The 20001-nt window shown below is 36.2% G+C and overlaps 1 protein-coding gene across 1 annotated transcript in view; it reads right to left on the bottom strand.

Annotated features, from left to right (window-relative positions):
• Positions 1–20001, bottom strand: part of Mgat1 (alpha-1,3-mannosyl-glycoprotein 2-beta-N-acetylglucosaminyltransferase) — a 328989-nt gene that overhangs the window by 82730 nt on the left and 226258 nt on the right. The window lies entirely within an intron of this gene.

Below are 20001 nucleotides of genomic sequence, written 5' to 3'. Positions count from 1 at the left end.
ATATTTTTATGTCACTTACCACAGAATGACCCCCTAGGCTTTTTCTTTATCACCTCTTTAGCACCATCACAGTAACAAATGACAAATCATTTTCAAAAAAATAAAATAAAATAAAATAAAAAAAGAAAAAAAAATCTTCCATTCACTTCAGCATTCATGGCATAATTCAAACTTGAATTATGTGGATAATCATTTACAGACATCCAAATATCTCCTGTATCTGATTAAACTGTAAATTACTGCCACAACAACAAAGACTGTCTTAACTATTCAAATTATGCTGTTTGATTCCTCCCATCACATGGGTGATAGTTTTGTACAACATTATATGCCTTGTCAGAGGATTCATAAGTATTAATCTTCCACCTTTGTCTTTTAGCGGTTTAAGATTTTTTACCTCATCATGTATCATTCATTTCCTATCACAAATTCTGAAAATCAATCTGGCCTCTGAATTTTTATCCCTGAACCTGATTTCCTGCAATCTAACCATAATAACAGTAAAATTATCTTCCTTACTAACTAATTTAATGTCTATGGCTACATTTTTCCAAATCCACACGAGAAGAAGGAATGGAGAGTGCTGATGACAGTTATCTCCATTCCTTCTATTCATATGACCATCATCCTTTCTTGTCCCAGGACTGGTTAAATGTTCTATGGATTCTTTTCCTCCATTGGATTTTGTCCTCTGCCAGTCTTACAATCTGTTGGAATGAGTTCAAACCTGAGTGGATCTGCATGGCTTCACACCAACTTCTTCTCAGTCTTTCTCTACCTCAGTCACCCCCAACTCTTCATAAAGAAGGACAAAGAAATCTTTCTTGGCATAGTCCTGGTATGCCCAAACTACTGTAACTATTTTGAAGTTATCAGTGTAACCTAACTCTACCCTTAATCTATTATTTGGCTTCTTTACAAATCACTTTGTGCTGTTGATTCTTCTTAAGCACTTTGATTCAAAACATTTTAATCTGTCTTCTTGTTTTGCCAGCAATCCAGCTTTCTAGAACCAGATTTTCTGTACAGTACCACTGGGAGGATCATTGAATTGAAGAGCTTAGTCTTTAGGCTATGGCTCAAATTTTTTGTTTCTCTGTATTTTATACAACCTGTTTATTGATGACGATCACCATCATCAATTTCCTGATATATATTTTTTCAGGCTACTATGACAGCATTATATTACTAAATTAACATTACTATTAATCTCCTATCAAATTTCCTCCAAATTCGTCTAATACTTTAATATTGTCATTATGTTTTTTTAAGGCACTTCTGACTGAATCAATCCACCTAGACCGAGGTCTAGGTGGATTAATTCAGATAGAACCTTTCCTCTTCCATTCTATTTAAGTGACCATGCCACCTTAGATTAGCCCTGCTCACACATTATTGAATTCAAACAATGCTGAGTTCCTTCCTATGTCCTCATTTTTAATATGATTTTGCCATTAATGCCATTTGTTCAGGCACCTCACTTTTCCAAGAAATCTCATATCTCATCATCATCATCAAATTCCTGACATGTACCCTCAAGGGGTGTACAGGATATGATAGTACTACATGAAAAATTTACATCATTACTAACTTCCAATCTACAAATCAGTCAGTTACTTGTCAAGACTTCAATATCAGATCTTATATTTCTATTGCCTAAAACACTTAATGGGGTGCTTAATGGTCAAAGCTGAATAACTGAGAGGAGACCTCCACATAGCCTTTAAAGGAATGCAGAGAACCGACCAGGGCTTCTGACCTAATGTCCAATCCTCACCTTCTCGTGGTGCACCCTGTTGGGTATCTACTTGGATACTGAACGAACGAGGATGGGCTGGTAATTTGGGATTTAGCTGACCAAATTGTATTCTTATTGGTTAAACCAAAATTAAAAAAATGATGGTACAACATGACAAAATTTCATGCCAGCTGGGCCGTCGCCCGGTTAAACAAGGCTCCCGTTGTTTTCACCAGAGAACCAGGGCGAACAGCGAAAAGTCAGCTACTGGAACAAATCTGAAAACAAACCACAACTCAACATAAGAAGCCTGAATGGCAAAGAAATGGATCTAGCTGAAGAATTAGATAAGTACCAGATCAACATAATAGGGGTGAGCAATAAATACAAAATGTTATATTCAGGCAATGACAATCAAGGAAAAGAAGGAGTAGCCATAATATTCAACACAAAATATGAGGATAATCTTCTTGAATGGCATTCAGTCTCAAGTAGAGTAATGTGGGCAAATATGAGAATGGGGAACTGGATAATGAGACTTATTTGCGCTTATGGTCCCACTAAGGTAGAAGTGGAGGAACTTTTTGAGGCTTTAGAAAAGCAACTGACACAATGAAAAAGGAAAAGTTGGTCCTTGTTGGGTATCTAAATAGCAGAGTAGGAAATGATTGAGGCATACAAAAATATTTTGGGAAAATTTGGAGAAAAGAGCAACACTAATAATAATGGCAAATAGCTGTTGGATATCTACTCAGGACATGGACTGGTTATTACTAACATCATGTTCCAACATAAAAATGTGCACAAATTCACATGGAGAGAAGAGGCTAGGAATAAGAAAAGTCTCATTGACTATGTTATTGTTGATAGCAATGTTTTCTTCCTGGTACAGGACACCAGAGTGTACAGAGGATTTGAAATTGGAAGCGATCATTATTTAGTCTTGAGCAGGATAAATTGAATTTCATATTGAAAAGAAGAACATGTAAGAAAGTTTTAAAGTGAATAAAAGTTGAGCAGCTCTCAGATGTGAACTGTAGACTAAAATACACAAAGATTATTGAAGAAAAAAATGAAAGAGTTTGAAAACAGGAATCAAACCTTGGAGATTCAGTGGCAAACTCTGAAGAAAACATTGATTGATTCTGCCAGAGAGGCATGTGGTGAGGTTGTCTGCAAGAATAAAAAAAATCAGAACTCCCTGGTGGACACAGGAAGTTAAAGAGGCAGTGAAGGAAAAGAAGAAAGCATATCAAAAGTTGCTGGCAAATAAGTCATCTTGTGCTCTTAGAGAATACAGAGACAAATGCAAGAATGCTAAACACTGTGTAAAACTAGCTAAACAAAAGTCATGGGAGGACTGTGGCAAGAATATAGAAAATAAATATCAAGAAGGTGGCAAAATATTCTGGAGGTTGTTGAAGAAGCTTAGGAATGGGGGAAAGAGTGCTGTAAAAGGAATTAGAGATGATAAAGGTGACATGAAAACAGAAGAAAAAGATATCCTTGAATTATGGAGTAATTACTTTGAAAAACTGCTAAATGAAACAAGCAGTGATGACAGCACAGTGGTAAAAAACACTGACCAGACATGTAGTCAGGAATACATATCCATACTTGAAGTAGAAAAAGACATCAAAGGCTTGAAATGTAGAAAGGCAGGAGTAGATGATATTCGACCAGAAATGCTGAAATATGGTGGTATAAGAGTCTTACAGTGGCTGCACTGCATAGTTCAGAAAGTCTGGACAGAGAGACGAATTATCGATGATTGGAGTGGAGCTCTCATAGTACCCATATATAAAAAGGGAAATAAAACTGAATGTGAGAATTACAGAGGTTTTTCCCAACTGACAAGTTGGGAAAAACCTCTGTAAAACTTGGCAAGATCTATGCAAGTATACTTGATAAACGATCGAGAAGAATTGTGGAAGAAAAGCATGGTGAAGAAGAACAAGCTGGATTCAGGCCAAATAGAGGTTGTCAGGATCAGATCTTCACTTTACGACAAAAAGTCGAGAAAGCATGGAAATATAACACAGATCTGTATTTAAGTTTTGTCGATTTGGAAAAGGCATATGACAAGGTGCCAAGAGAGAAGCTATTCAATACGCTGCAGTTATATGGTGTGAATGGGGCATTATATCAAGCAAATACTTAGTCTTTATTTGAGTTGTAAGTCAGCAGTTAGAATTGAAGCAAGTACAGGATGATGGTTTAATGTTAAATCTGGTGTGAGACAAGGATGTACATTATCCCCTCTGTTATTCATTATTTATATGGATCACATTATGAAGGAAAGTGGTATTAAACATGATATCAAAATTGGAGATGTTAATGTCAGCTCCTTGCTTTATGCAGATGATGTTATACTTCTAAATAAATCTGCTACAAGTCTGCAAGATTCTCTGACTAAATTGAATGGCTGTTGTAATAGATATGGTATGAAGGTCAGTAATAAAAAGACAAAGACAATGAAAATAGGCAGAATTGAAAATGTCAACTGTGTTGTGAATGGAGAACCTGTGGAACAAGTAAAACATTTCAGCTGCTTAGGCACAATTTTTACTGAAGATGGTAAATTAAATATAGAAATAGACAACAGAATCAGCAAAGCTGGTATGGTCGGAAGTCAATTGAATAAATTGATATGGAATAAGAGAGAAATTAGTTGAAACACTAAATTAGCTGTATACAAGACAGTGTTCAAACCAGTTTTAACTTATGGATCTGAGAGCTGGGTCAAAAGTAAAACATTTGACCAAAGACTAGAGACTGCAGATATGAGAGTCCTGAGAAAGATTATAGGCATGAACAGATGGCATCAATGGCAATGTCATATTAAAAAGGAGGATATTAGTAAAGAACTTGACATTGTCAGCATCCAGGAATGCGTTAGCAGAGCTAATCTCAGGTGGTATGGTCATTTAAACAGAATGGGCGAAGAAAGATTAGCCAAACAAGTGTTCTCTGCCAGGTTGGCAGCAAAACGACCCAGAGGAAGACCAAGATATAGGTGGATTGATACGGTTCAAAGTGCCTTAGACGATAGAAATAGAAGATCTGATAATGTTGGAGTCTTGACAAGTAACAGACTGATTTGGAGGAAAATTGTAGATAGGAAGTTAGTAATGATGTAATTTTTTTCATGTAGTACTATCATATCCTGTACACCCCTTGAGGGTACATGGCAGGAATTTGATGATGTCTAAGGCACTTTGTACCATATCAATCCACCAATATCTTGGTCTTCCTCTGGGTCGGTTTCCTGCACAACATGGCAGAGAACACGTGTTTTGCTAATCTTTCCTCACCCATTCTGATGAAGTGACCATACCAATTGAGATTAGCTCTGCTAACACATTCCTGGATGCTGACAATGTCAAGTAATTTCCTAATATCCTCGTTTTTTAATATGATATTGCCATTGATTCCATCTGTTCACGCCTCTAATCTTTCTCAGGACTCTCATATCTGCGGTCTCTAGTCTTTGCTCAAGTGTTTTACTTCTGACCCAGCTCTCAGATCCATAAGTTAAAACTAGTTTGAACACTATCTTGTATACAGCTAATTTAGTGTTCCGACTAATTTCTCATTTATTCCATATGAATTTATTCAACTGACTTCCCACCATGCCAGCTTTATTGATTCTGCTGTCTATTTCCATATTTAATTTACCATCTTCACTAAAAATCGTGCCTAAATAGCCGAAATGTTTTACTTGTTCCACAGGTTCTCCGTTCACAACACAGTTGATATTTTCAACCATTCTATCTATTTTCATTGTCTTTTTAATGCTGACCTTCATACCATATCTATTACAAACAGTTATTCAATTTAGTCAGGGAATCTTGCAAACTTGTAGCGGATTTATTTAGAAGTATAACATCGTCTGCATAAAGCAAAGAGCTGACATTAACATCTCCAATTCTGTTATCATGTTTAATACCGCTTTCCTTCATAATGTGATCCATATAGATAATGAATAAGAGAGGGGATAATGTACATCCTTGTCTCACACCAGATTTAACATTAAACCATCTTCCTGTACTTCCTTCAGTTCTAACTGCTGACTTACAACTCAAATAAAGACTAAATATTTGCTTGATATAATGCCCCATTCACACCATATAACTGCAGCGTATTGAATAGCTTCTCTCTTGGCACCTTGTCATATGCCTTTTTCAGATCAACAAAACTTAAATACAGATCTTTGTTATATTCCCATGCTTTCTCAACTATTTGTCGTAAAGTGAAGATCTGATACTGACAGCCTCTATTTGGCCTGAATCCATCTTATTCTTCACCAAGCTTTTTTTCCACAATTCTTCTCAACCGTTTCTCAAGTATACTTGCATAGATCTTGCCAAGAACACTCAGTAGGAAATATCTCTCTAATTCTCACATTCAGTTTTATTTCCCTTTTTATATATGGGTACTATTGAGCTCTACTCCAATCATCGGGAATTCATCCCTCTCTCCAGGCTTTCTGAACTATTCAGTGCAGCCACTGTAAGACTTTTATACCACCATACTTTAGCATTTCTGGTCGAATATCATCTACTCCTGCTGCCTTTCCACATTTCAAGCATTTGATGGCTTTTTCTACTTCAGAAATGGATATGTACTGACTGCATGCCTGGTCAGTGTTTTTTTATCACTGTGCTGTCATCACTGCTTGTTTCATTTAGCAGTTTTTCAAAGTAATTACTCCATACTTCAAGGATATCTTTTTCTCTGTTTTCATGTCACTTTTATCATCTCTAACTTCTTTTAGAACACTCATTCCTCTATTTCTAAGCTTCTTCAACAACATTCAGAATATCTTACCACCTTCTTGATATTTATTTTCTATGTTCTTGCCAAAGTCCTCCCATGACTTTTGTTTAGCTAGTTTTGCAGAGTGTTTCGCTTTCTTACATTTGTCTCTGTATTCTCTAAGAGCACAAGCTGACTTATTTGCCAGGAACTTTTGATATGCTTTCTTCTTTTCCTTCACTGCCTCTTTAATTTCCTGTGTCCACCATGGAGTTCTGATTTTTCTATCCTTGCAGACATCCTCACCACATGCCTCTCTGGCTGAATCAATCAAGGTTTTCTTCAAGGCTTGCCACTGAATCTCTAAGGTTTCATTCCTGTTCTCAAACTCTTTCATTTTTTCTTCAATAATCTTTGTGTATTTTAGTCTACAGTTCACATCTGAGAGCTGCTCAACATTTATTCGCTTTAAAACTTTCTTACATGTCATTCTTTTCAATATGAAATTCAATTTTATCCTGCTCGAGACTAAATAGTGATCGCTTCCAATTTCAAATCCTCTGTACACTCTGGTGTCCTGCACCAGGGAGAAAACATTACTATCAACAATAACATAGTCAATGAGACTTTTCTTATTCCTTGCCTCTTCTCTCTATGTGAATTTGTGCACATTTTTATGTTGGAACATGGTGTTAGTAATAACCAGTCCATGTCCCGAGCAGAAATCCAACAGGTATTTGCCATTATTATGAGCTTTGCTCTTTTCTTCAAATTTTCCCAAAATATTTTGGTATGTCTCATGATCATTACCTACTCTGCTATTTAGATCTCCAACAAAGCCCAACTTTTCCTTTTTCATAGTGTCAGTTGCTTTCCCTAAAGTCTCAAAAAATTCCTCCACTTCTACCTTAGTAGAACCTTCTGTGGCACAAATAGTCACAAGTAAGGCTCATTGTCTAATTCCCCATTCTGATATTTTCCCACATCATCTACTTGAGACTGCCTGCCATTCAAGAAGATTAGCCTCGTATTTTGTGTTGAATACTATGGCTATTCCTTCTTTTCCTTGATTGTCATTTTCTGAATATAACATTTTGTATTTATTGCTCAAAAAAATCTCACCAGTTTTTTTTTTTTTTTTGTTTCAGTCACCCCTATTACGTCGATCTGGTACTTATCTAATTCTTCCGCTAGCTCCATTTCTGTGCCATTCAGGCTTCTTATGTTGATAGTACCGATCTTTAACTCTGGAGATGTTGAGTTGGGGTGTGCTTTCAGAAAAGGTGCTTTATTTCTAACCCAGTTCTTCGATCCATAACTTACAACTGGTTTGAACACTGTCTTGTATACTGCTAGTTTGGTGGATGGCTGATTTCTCTCTTATTCGATATAAATTTATTCATATGGCTCTCCACCATACTAGCTTTGCTTTTTTCATTGTCAATTTCCAGATTTAACTTGCCATCTTCACAAAAAACTGTTCCTAAATAGCTGAAATATTTTATTTCTTCTACAGGCTCTCCAATTTAGAATGCAGCTTAAGTTTTCTATATACTTGACTATTTTCAAACTTTTAGTCCTTTTATTGTTGATTTTCATGCTAAATTTGTTACAGTTATTGAATTTAGTCAGAGAACCATGGAGACTTGCACAGTATATGCTTAGGAGTACATCATCTGCATAAAGCAAACAGCTAAGTTTGATTTCTCCAATTCCAATATTAGGTTTAACACCACTTTCTTTCATAATGTGATCCATATAGATGAATAAAAGTGGAAATAATGTGCATCCTTGTCTTATATCTGATTTTACACTAAACCATCTTCCCATATTTCTTTCAATTCTAACTGCCGACTTATAACTTAAATACAGACTATGAATTGCTTTGTATAATGTCCATTTACTCCATATATCTGTAGTGTTTTGCAAAGCTTTACTCTGGGCACATGGTCTTATGCCATTTCCAGATCAACAAAACTGAAGTGCAAATCATTGTCATACTCAGGTGATTTCTCAACTATTTGTCATAAATTGAAAATCTGATTTTGACAATGTCTATTTGGCCTGAACCCAGCTTGTTCTTCTCCAAGTTTCTCTTCCACAATCTTCCTCAGCCTCTTTTCAAGTATGCTTGCATAAATCTTACCTCAAGCACTTAGTAGAGAAATACCTCTATAATTCTCACATTCAACTCCATCCCTTTTTATCTGGCATTCTACCTTCTGACCAGACTTTCTGAATTATGCAGTGTAGCCCATGCAAAACTTTTATACCTCCATATACGAGCATTGCTGGTTGAATATCATCTACTCCAGCAGCTGCTTTTCCACATTTCATGTTTTTGATGGTATTTTTCTACCTCAATTATTGATATATGTACACTCCTGTTTGCATTTATTTCTCTTGAAAATTTTCTATTACAGTTCTGTCACTGCTTGTTTCATTTAAGTCTTTCAAAGTAAATACCAAATTACTCCAAACACCTAGGATATCTTTATCTCCAGTTTTAGTGTTACTTTTATCATCTTTGATTCCTTTCAATAGCTTCCATAACATTTTGCCATCTTCCTGATATTTACCTTCTGTATTCTTACCAAAGACTTCCTATGACTTTGTACTGTTTAGCTAATTTCACACATAGCTTAGCTCTCTTACATTTTTCTTTGTATTCTTTTATACCATCTGCCAACTTATTTGCTAGTAACTTTCAGTATGCTTTCTTCTTTTCAGGGACTGCTTCTTCAACTTCTTGTGTCCACCATTGAGTTCTTATTTTTCTAGGTCTTCACCACATCCCCCCAGCTGAATTAATCCATGTTTTTTTCAAATTTGCCACTAAGACTCCAAAGTTTGATTATTATTTTTGAACTGTTTCATTCTTTCTTCAATGATATTTGTATAGTTGAGTCTACAGTTTACCTATGAAAGCTGATCAACTTTAATTCTTTTTAAAACTTTTTCATATACTGTTCTTTTCAGTGTGCTATTCAGTTTTGTCCTACTTAAAACTAAGTGACAGTCACTTCCAATTTCAAATATTCCATACATTCTTGTATCCTGAATGATCATGAAGATATCACTATCAACAATAACATAGTTGAAGAGGCTATTTTTATTTCTTGTGTCTTCTTATTATGTGAACATTCACATCTTTATGTTGGAACATGACCATTCCATATGCTAAGCAGAAATCCAGCAGATACTTACTGTTAATATTAGCTTTGCCCTTTAATCCAAATTTTCCCCAAAACATTTTTACATGCCTAGTGAGATACAGTTCCAAGTCTGCTGTTTAGCTGCTTTCTCTAGTGACTGGAAAAATTACTCTACTTCTTCCTCAGGAGATCCTTCTGTAGGACCTTAGACACAAATAAGTTTCATTGTCCATTTCTCCATTTTCAAGTTTGCTCACATAACTATCTGAAACTAGCTTCCAATCAAAGAGTTTATATTCATGTTCAGTGTTGAATGCCATTGCTACTCCTTCCTTCCTTCCGATCATTATTGCCTGAATATTACATCCTATACTCATTTAGAAAGATCTCACCTGTTTTTGCATTCTTTGTTTCAGTGATGCAGAATTCCAGCTTTCTGATCTGTACATACCATTGGGAGGATCATTGAACTGAAGAATTTAGTCTTTAGGCTATGGCTAACTTTTTTGTTTCTTCATTTATTCAACCATTTACTGCTGACCATATTAGACTAGTTCTGTTTTTGACAGTTTTCATATAACTAAGTTCTTCAGTGATTAACGACCCCAAGATAAATTAAACTGTCCACTTGTTCTATTTTTTTTTTTTATTATTTACTGTAACATTGAATATTTTTTCACTCTGCCTATTATCACCATTTTTGTGTTATGGAGATTTATCTCCAAGTTGTATTTGTTGCTGGTTAGAATTAGATTAGAAATAATTAATTTTAGGATCTCTGAATTATCTGCTATCAGAACAATATCATCTGCATATTTTAAGTGGGTAATGTAATGTGGGTGTTGTGCTGTAGACAGAGTTGTCATTCTAATGCGAATGACTGTCTGTGGCACAATAACATGGCTTGCAAGTGGCTGAAAGATACCCATGATTCATACTGTTTGGGTCTTCACCGACCATGTATTGGCTAGGGTCATTCAAGTGGTATAAGTTCTTCAAGAAAATGGCCCAGCAAGCCAAGTGAATCTTTAGTGGCATGGAAAAGAAAAGAAAATCGATTTAGGAATGAAAGTGGAAATAATAGAGTGTTTGAGAATGGAAAAGCTGTTGCTTCTATAACATGTGTAGTGTTATGGTTCACAGAGCATATGTAATGATTTTGATTTACCACCACATCAACTTATGACATGCTCACCAGACAAGAACCCCATTTTTTCACTTCCCACCACTTAATGAGAAACTGATAACTCAGAAAACATCTCATGCTTTCTCAGTTACCTGTTTATTGCTTACAGTCATGTATTACTGATAAAAAATGTATGAGATGTTCTTCATGTGTCTACATAAGTAGTTATATAGAGACATGAAGACATTTTAACTTCAAATAATATTTACACAGGATAAAAATTACTCATGGCGTTAACAAAAATTTACAATCTGACCAATTTAGGAACATGAGACTATAATATATATATATATATATATACACAACTCCGAATCAAAAAAGTAGAATAATCAAAGAAAATAATGTGATGGAAGTTTTTTCACTTGGCTATGCTACCAATTATATATTTGGGTTTAATCCTTTATCCAAGTGTAAGCAAACAAAGTTTGTGCCTCAAGTATTTTCAGGACTGGGGCAACTCATGGCAAATGTGGTATAACCTCTCATCACTTGCCTTAGTATCCCATAATGCAAAGCACTTATCACCACATCTGGGTCTGGATCCCACTGATGAGACCTGAATAAAGGTCGAAACCGGTCTGGGTAGAGTACCCTTCCCTTAATGCATAGCATTATACATGTCCAAAAGGAGATGTGCTTTACATCATGGGATACTAAGGCAAGATGAGAAGTTATACCACCTTTCCCACGAGTTGCCCCAGTCCTGATGATAATACTTCAGGTGCAAACTTTGTTTGCTTACACTTGGATAAAGGATTAAACCAAATATATAATTAGTAGCATAGCCAAGTGAAAAAATTTCCATCAAATTATCTCTAATCTAGAGAAAAGCTGGAAATCATTAAGAGACATGAAAGTGGCACAAGTAATACAATGATTTTGCAAGACCTGGATACAGCGAGTCTACAGTGTGGACCATATTAAATAAGAGCAAAGAATACAAAGAACAAGGAAAAGTTGCCACTGTTTCTAGAAACATGCAGGTCACCCGAAATAGAAGCCATTTAATGATTGAGATGGAGCATCTTCTGTCACTCTGGATTGAGGATTGTAACCAAAAAAAGATTACTTTGCACAGGGAATATTCAGGCAAAAGCTCCAAATATTTTTATCTAATTAAAAGAAACCAAATTTCAAGAGGAATGTGAAAGTTATACTGCAAGTTTAGGATGGTTTGATCATTTTAAAAATTGAATTGGACTGCATAACGTAAGAATAACTGGGAAATCTGCTAGTGCTAATAAAGATTCTGTGGCCATGTTTCCTGAAGAATTGCAAAGGATAATTCACGAGGGTGATTATGACGATCTGCAAATATTCAACGTCGATGAAACTGGGTCTCTTTTGGAAGCGCATGCCAACAAAAACTTTCCTAGCTAAAACTGAAGCGTCTCAAACAGGATACAAAGTATCTAAGTACCTATGTTAGTTTATTGCGTGTAAAATCCAAGATCCAACATTATTGAAGAAATCAGCACAATTGGAAAAAAACTTTCCATTTTGTCTTTTTTGTGACAAAAAAGAGCTTAATTCTTGTCTCCCTTACCTTTGATAATGCTCAGCTTAATAGTCAAGACCAGATCTCACCTCTTGGACTGACACTTGCTTGCAGCCTTTCCTGGAATAACCACATAATTTTAATCACATAACTTTTCATCTTTCCAGCTAGTAACTATATAAAAATTACAATTTCACCATACCTTGGAATAGTGCTCTCACATTTTTGATGGTGTACCTAAGACCTCTCTAAAAATTCTTGATGCTACTGATAAGAGAGAGAGAGAGCAGTTTGGCTAACTGATGATCCCTCTCTCTCAAACACACACAGAGACTATCTTGCAGACAGTTAATTTCCTAAACACTGATTTTCATACCAAACTTTGATGATGTAATAAAAATCTAGTCACCTTTAATTGTTCCAAAACACCATTTTGTCCTTTTTCATTGTCTCTTTTTTTAAAATATTTCCATGTGTTGTTCAATAAAACACATCACTCATGTCATCCCAATTTTGAAAAAACTCAGTTTCATGAGCACAACCAGTCAACATATTTTTCCAGCTGAATCAGTGACTCATTGAACCTGCTATTCACCAAGGCCGAATCTGCAGCTCTTCAAAATAATATCAATGGGTTACTTTTCTCCTTGCCTGATCACACATAATTGATTTGCTTTAGCTCTGTGACCTCTCATGTGAGGAAGTAATAAAAAAAAAACATCTCAGTTTGAAAATTAATGACAACACTGTCAATATATCTATTAACAAATAATAACACTATAGTCTATTACACACACACAAATACATATTATAACATACATACAGGGTGTTCGGGATAAATTTGACATATTTATAATTAATTATATTTTTCCGTAAGTTACATGTATTAACACACACTTCTCTTCATTTAAAAGTTTGGACCCTTCTTCATTCATATACAAGATGTCAGAAAGGATGGATAGCTGGAACCCACCTGAATCATGGAAGAGAATAACTTGTATCATGATGATTCGTGCCCGCCATCAAAATAAGGATATTACGACTGCTGCCCAATGCTCCCTGAATACAGTAAAAACAATCAGGCATGAACTAGAGACTTGCAATGGTGACTACGAGGATGTAGCAAGAAGAAAGATCCCTAGCAGACGATCTGATTGCGTTCGTACAGCAGAATTCCTCGCAAATCTGCAGGAACAGGTATTGAAGAACCCTGGCATTGGAATTCGGGCTTTGTTCGTGGAGTTGCTAACTGTAGTCAAGCCCTGGATAACAAGGGTAGCCAATGGTAGGCCGTATGTATGGCAGCAGGATTCGGCCCCTTGCCACACCTCTGGGAAAAGTCAAAAATGGTTGTCTGAAAATTTCTACGACTTCACCAGTCCAAATGTTTGGCCTCCAAACTCCCCAGACCTTAACCCCATGGATTATTTTGTATGGGGCGCAGTTGAAAAAGACACCAATCGCACTTCCAGTAATACAAAAGCCCAGTTAATGGATAAAATTAAAACAGTTTTTGCGGCCCTTCCCAGGGAGACTGTAGCATCAGCTTGTTCGAGGTTCCGAAGCAGAATTGAAGCTGTGATCGATGCTAATGGTGGTTATTTTGAGTAAATCTTGTTGATAGTATTGTAATTAACTCTGCCTGTAATGTTTTTTTGTCAATTCATTAAATTTAATAGATACAAAGAAGATTTTCTTTTTCCTTACGAAACTGTCAAATTTATCCCGAACACCCTGTATATATATATACATTAATATTATTAGTTTTCAAACTGTTTTGATAACTACTGGATACTGGAGAACCAACCCATTCCTTTCTAGTGAGCCAACCATGCAAACTTTCTAATTATAGAAGGGTTTCTCTATCATTATTTCTTTTGATTCATTATAACTTTTCCTGTTCTTGTCTATCTACTAACCAAATACACATGCTTTCTCTTTTTTTTCCTTTTCCTTTTTTGCAAGGATCAGGTAAACTGAAGAAATTTAAGTTATACTTGAATGAGTGAAGATTACAACTGCCAGGATACAGCGATAGAGCCAGTCCATTCTACAGGAAGATTGCAGAAGGGATAAATGAAATAAATGAAAAGTTGACATGAAAGCTCATGGCACCAATTTTCCACTTATGTTTAAAACTCTTCAGTAGAAACAAAAATCCAAATGCAATTATTATTGCCCTTGTAATTATTATTAGTGCTGAGATAAGCACTAATCATGAAACAAATTCTGGAAAGGCACAGAGTAGAGACTCAATGTTGCTACTGCTGGGAATGGGACAGAAAAGTATAAAGGGGAAATTGTTAATTGTTTTTGAGATACAACAGGGATAAAGTTATTATCACTACATGGGCATTTCTATGGATTCTGAAAATTCCTTGCAGGAGGCCGACACCAATCATTATTCACACAATTTCTATCATACCTCTCATTAGCTCATTCACTGATAGAGCAATCACATCTGGCAACCCATTCTAACTTATCACATTCTAAGCCAGGGGTCTTCAAGGCATGGCCTGCGGGCCACCTGTGGCCCTCCGGCCATTTTGAAAAAATAACTACTTAACATTAAAACATGATTAAATAAAAAATAATTTCAATGAAGCCCGCAGGCCACTAAGCTATACTGCAGTATTTAGAATTGTAAGATGCTTTCCAGATTCACAAGGAACGGTGTGCATTTGATACTTAACATAAAATTCTATACAAATAAATACTAAATAGACATGCTTCTTCAGTCATCTACCAGCGCCAAGCGATACCTAAGTACTAGTACTAACATCACGGGTAGATGGCTGAAGCAGTAGTTCATTCGAGTGCGCTGTCTAGTGCCTTCCAGATACATCTCAAAGGTTCTCGATATGTTATTTTCATATAAATACAAGAGGATCTCATCCACAGTCAGTCAGTCAGTCGTGAACAGTGCGATATTTGTGTATAAGCGCACGCAGGTTCGTCGTGTCAGCCATAGCCTATTGTGGTTTTATATTGCCAGACTTTTCTCATTAGTGTGAGACATTCTGTGGATAATAACCATCACACGGCCATTTTGGATAATTTTTTGGGTTCACCTTCCATCACTATGGCGTCTACAAGCGAAAAGCGTAAATCAAGTGATTCTTGTCTGGTTATTAATGAAAAGTGGACCAATTTGTACTTTTTTGTGCCAATCGACAATAACCAAGTGTGTTTAATTTGTCGTGAGTTCAGTGTCAGTATCAAAATAATACAATATAAAACGACACTATGAGACAGAGCATTTGCCCAATTTCGATCACCTTCGAGGGAGGCTTTGTGTGGACAAAGAGAACCGTTTGGAAATTGATTTAAAATGCCAACAGGGTACGTTTAAAAGGCATTGGAAAGAGAGCAAAGTGTGCATCAAAACGAGTTATGTAGCCTGAAAAAAAATTGCTAAAAAATCAAAAGCCTTCTTGGACGCCAAGTTTGTGAAAGAGTGTCTCATCGCTGCTGGGGATATTCTATGCCCAAATAATAAGGAAGTGTTTAAAAAACCAAGTTTGTCTGGGGTAACTGTAGCACGACGTGTTGAAGAACTTGCCAATGACATTGTAAGAACTTTAAAAAAATGGTTGTCTGAATTTACGTCATATTCGCTTGCTTTAGATGAGAGTACAGATGTGAAGGATACAGCACAATTGGCTATCTTTGTCCATGGCATTGATCAACAATTCAAACTGATATTCTTGAAGCTGCCAAGAAAACACTTCAGCATTTTCACTTCAGCTTAACCAACCTCGAGGGTGTAACCGATGGTGCCCCTGCTATGGTGGGAAAGAAAGAAGGGTTTGTTGCATTGCTACGGAAAGAACCGGAACTAGAAGGAAAAGATTTCGTCCATTACCACTGTTTAATCTACCAGGAGAATTTGTGCGTGAAAATTATTGGATTTGAGAATGTCATGAAAGTTATTGTGACTGTCGTCAACATTATTAGGCAAAGAGGAGTGAATCATCATCAATTCCAAGAGTGCGAAGCGGATCACGGCAATGTGGTTTTTTATAGTGATGTGCATTGGTTAAGCAGAGGGAAGGTTCTTAAAAGAGCCTGACAAGGGACCGAAATACAGCAGTTCATGCAAACCAAGAGAAATCCGACTGCAGAATTCAATGATCCGAAGTGGATGACAGGCTTTGTGACCAACATCTCGTTGCATATGAATGACCTAAATATGTGGCTACAATCCAAAGATCAACTGGTGCACACTCTGTTCGATCACATCAAAGATTTTGAGGCCAAGCTCAAACTTTGGGAGGCACAACTTGCAAAAAAAAAAAAAAAAAAGACTCAACTCATTTTCAGCTTCTCACTGAGTCCAACTGTTCATCTCTTGATGAGTATGCTACAAAATTAGCCATGTTGCGAAGTGAGTTCGAAGAGAGATTTAGTGATTTTCATAACCAACAGTCTTCTTTAGATTTATTTTCAATGCCATTCAGTGTCAATGCTGCCGAAATTCCAGGCTCAGTACAAATGGAGCCGCTTGAACTCCAAAACAACTCTTCTTTGAGAGAAAAATTATTCAATATGCTCTTGCTTACATTTTACAAAGACAAAATTTTGAGGACGCATTCCCTAATTTCGCTGGCACGCTTTGAAGATGTGTGCTTTGTTAGGAAGCACATACTTATGTGAGCAGTTCTTCTCCAGAATGAAGAATGTGAAGTCCAAGACAAGAACTCAGATTACAGATCAACATCTTGAGAATACTCTGTGCATAGCGACTTTCAACATTGATGCCAACATCGACAAGCTGGTCAAGGAAAAACATTGCCAACTTGTCCATTGACATTCTAAAAAATGAATGTTTTCTTCATTAAATTATCTTTTTTCAAGTATTGATTGTATTTACTTATCATGAACCTGACTCTTACCTACGCTCTTAAAGCTGAATTTGTTAATTTTTATAGGATTTTATGTAAAGTATCAAATGCATAGCGTTCCTTCTGAATCTGGAAAGCATCTTACAATTCTAAATACCACAGTATAGCTAAGGCCCACGGGCTTCATTGAAATTTTTAATGTGGCCCGTACTGTCTGAAAGGTTGAAGACCCCTGTTGTAAGCAATAAGTATTTTCATGTCTTTTCTGACTACACTCATATACTGCCATAGATTATCAACTGTTTTGTTCCATGCTGTCATATATTGAAAAATTTCCTTTGCACCAACATTGTTATTCTTCATGTAGCTTCCTCAGTGAGAGGGTTCAGCACCATGTCCTTCCAGTTCTCGCTTTCCCATTTCTTTCTGCATAGTCATGTGATCCTGTCCATGATCTTATATCTTCAAACCATGTTTTTGTTTTTTTACCTCTTGATCCTTTTCCCATAATTTTTCCTTCTAAAACTGTTAGTATCCTCTGTCCTGCTGAACCTCTCAGTACATGATCTCTGTATACTCATTCTCTGTAGGACATCTGTATTTGTCACGTAATCTGTTCATGAGATTTTCAGAGCTCTCCTATAGCACCACATTCAAGGCCATTATCTGTCGTCTAACTCTCTTCTTGAATACCCAGGTCTCATTTCATTTCTATATGTGAAAACTAGCCACACTAATATTCTTATCATTCTCTTCTTTGTCTCTATACCCGCAGAAGTTCTGAGCAGATCTTTATTTTTCCAGAAGGCATCTTTAGCTATGGCTGTTCTTATTTTCATTTCTTTATTCTTGCTTTCATTCTGCAGTAAAGTAGGTGCCTAAATATTTGCATTCTGTTGTATATTCAATTTTCATATTGTTTATGAATATTTCTGACTTGGAACTTTTGAATTTTCATAAATTTGGTCTTTTTTTGCATTTACATCTAATCCAAACTCTTTACCTTTTTCAATTAGTAGGTGCAATAATTTGATTAATTTGTTTGTTTTCTGCTATTAGAATGGTATCATCAGCATAGTAAATTTTGTTTCTATCATGGGATGGCTTAAGGGTGAAAGTCAAATAACTGGAAGGAGACCTCCACAATGCTTTTAAGGAATGAGAAGAACTAATATCTAATCCTCACTTTCATGTGGTACACCCAGTTAGTAGTTATCCACTGGGTAATGAAAAAACAGAGACAAGCTGGCAATTTTGGGTTCAGCTGAACCAAAAGGCACTTTCTAATGACAAAACAGAAATACACAATGAAACAACATGAGATTTCATGCTGGCTGTGGTGTCAGTAAGCTAAGCAAGGCCCTGCTGTTTTTGACAGGGAAACAGAGCAACCAGTGAAAAGTCAACTATTGAACAAATTCCAACATCCAGAAAAGAACAAAACCAACATAAGAAAAACTCAAGACAGGACCAATCAATATGAATATTAATGGAAAAGAAATCAAACATGCAGAAAGACATGCATTGTTCACTTTCTAGATCCAGCTTATTCTCAAAATCTTTCTATAGCATTTCCTCTCAAATGCTAATATCCTCCTTTTCAGATTCTCTCAGGAGTATCTAGGCCTCAAATCCCAAGAGTATGCTGCTGAAGATACACGTTTCCACAATGCACAGTTTAGTGTGCATCTTTATAGCTCGGCTCTTCCATATTTTGTCCATGGCTTTTAAGAAAGCTATCACTCTGGCTATTCTAATTTTTACCTCTTTTTTTGGATTCAAGTCATGCATCATGTGGCATCCAAGATATCTGAAGTGTTCCACATTTTCCAGTTGAAATCCTTCTATGGTAACTTTGTTCAGTAACTCCTGTTGTCTGAATATCATTGTTTAAGTTTCATCAAAATTGCCATTCAGTCCATATCTTTTTAATTCTGCGTATACGGTATTTGCAGTGTCCGTTCCTGCTTTGCTGCATCTTCTTCACAATCAGGACGAAGTCATCTGCAAAGCAGAGGTAGTTTATTCTCATGCCATTTATTGAAATGCCTCCACCTTCTTCTTTAATCTTATCTAGTGTTCTTCCCAGATGTATAATGGAGATGATTGGTGATATGGGGTCCCTTTATCTTGTGCCATCCTGACTGTTGCTTGTACTTCGTTGTTTATATCTTTCAACAGGCGGATTAATTTATTGTCCACACCATAGGATTCCAAGAGAGCCCCATGTTATATTTTAGTCATTATCAAATGCTTTTTGGAAGTCCACGAAACATCAGTATATTTTTCTGTTCTTTCTTCAAACTTTCTTAGCTATTAGTCTTAGTGCGAGTATTTGTTACACTGTACTTCAATTTTTTCGAAATCAGGTTTGCTCACCAGGAAGATGTGCCTCAATATGACCCTTCAGGCATTCTGTAAGTATTTATTTTCATCAGCACTTTGCCAAGATGACTCAGATGTGCAATAGTTCTGTAACTGGTGCATTCTAAAGCACTGCCTTTCTTATGAAGAACAACCAAGAGCGATTTTTTCCATTCTTCGGGGGCATACCCAGATCTCCATATTTCATTACATAGCTTATGCATTTCTATTATAACCAATTCTTCCCCATATTTTAGCATCTTGCCTATTATGTTGTCATTTCCAGGACTCTTGATGTTCTTGAGATGTTTTATAGCCTTACTCACCTCCTCTTCCAAGCTGTCATTTTCAAAGATCTCTGCTGGTGGAGAGATTGCTTTTAGTTCTTTGATTATTTCTGTTGCAGTGCTATTTTGGCTATGGCAATTAAGTGGGGTGAAAGGGTGGATGAGATGACT

Source organism: Typopeltis vanoorti, chromosome 11 (assembly GCF_054136105.1).
Source record: "Typopeltis vanoorti isolate ZY-2024b chromosome 11, IOZ_Tvanoo_1.0, whole genome shotgun sequence".
Classification (NCBI taxonomy): domain Eukaryota; kingdom Metazoa; phylum Arthropoda; class Arachnida; order Uropygi; family Thelyphonidae; genus Typopeltis; species Typopeltis vanoorti.
This window is presented reverse-complemented; position numbering and strand designations above follow the sequence as displayed.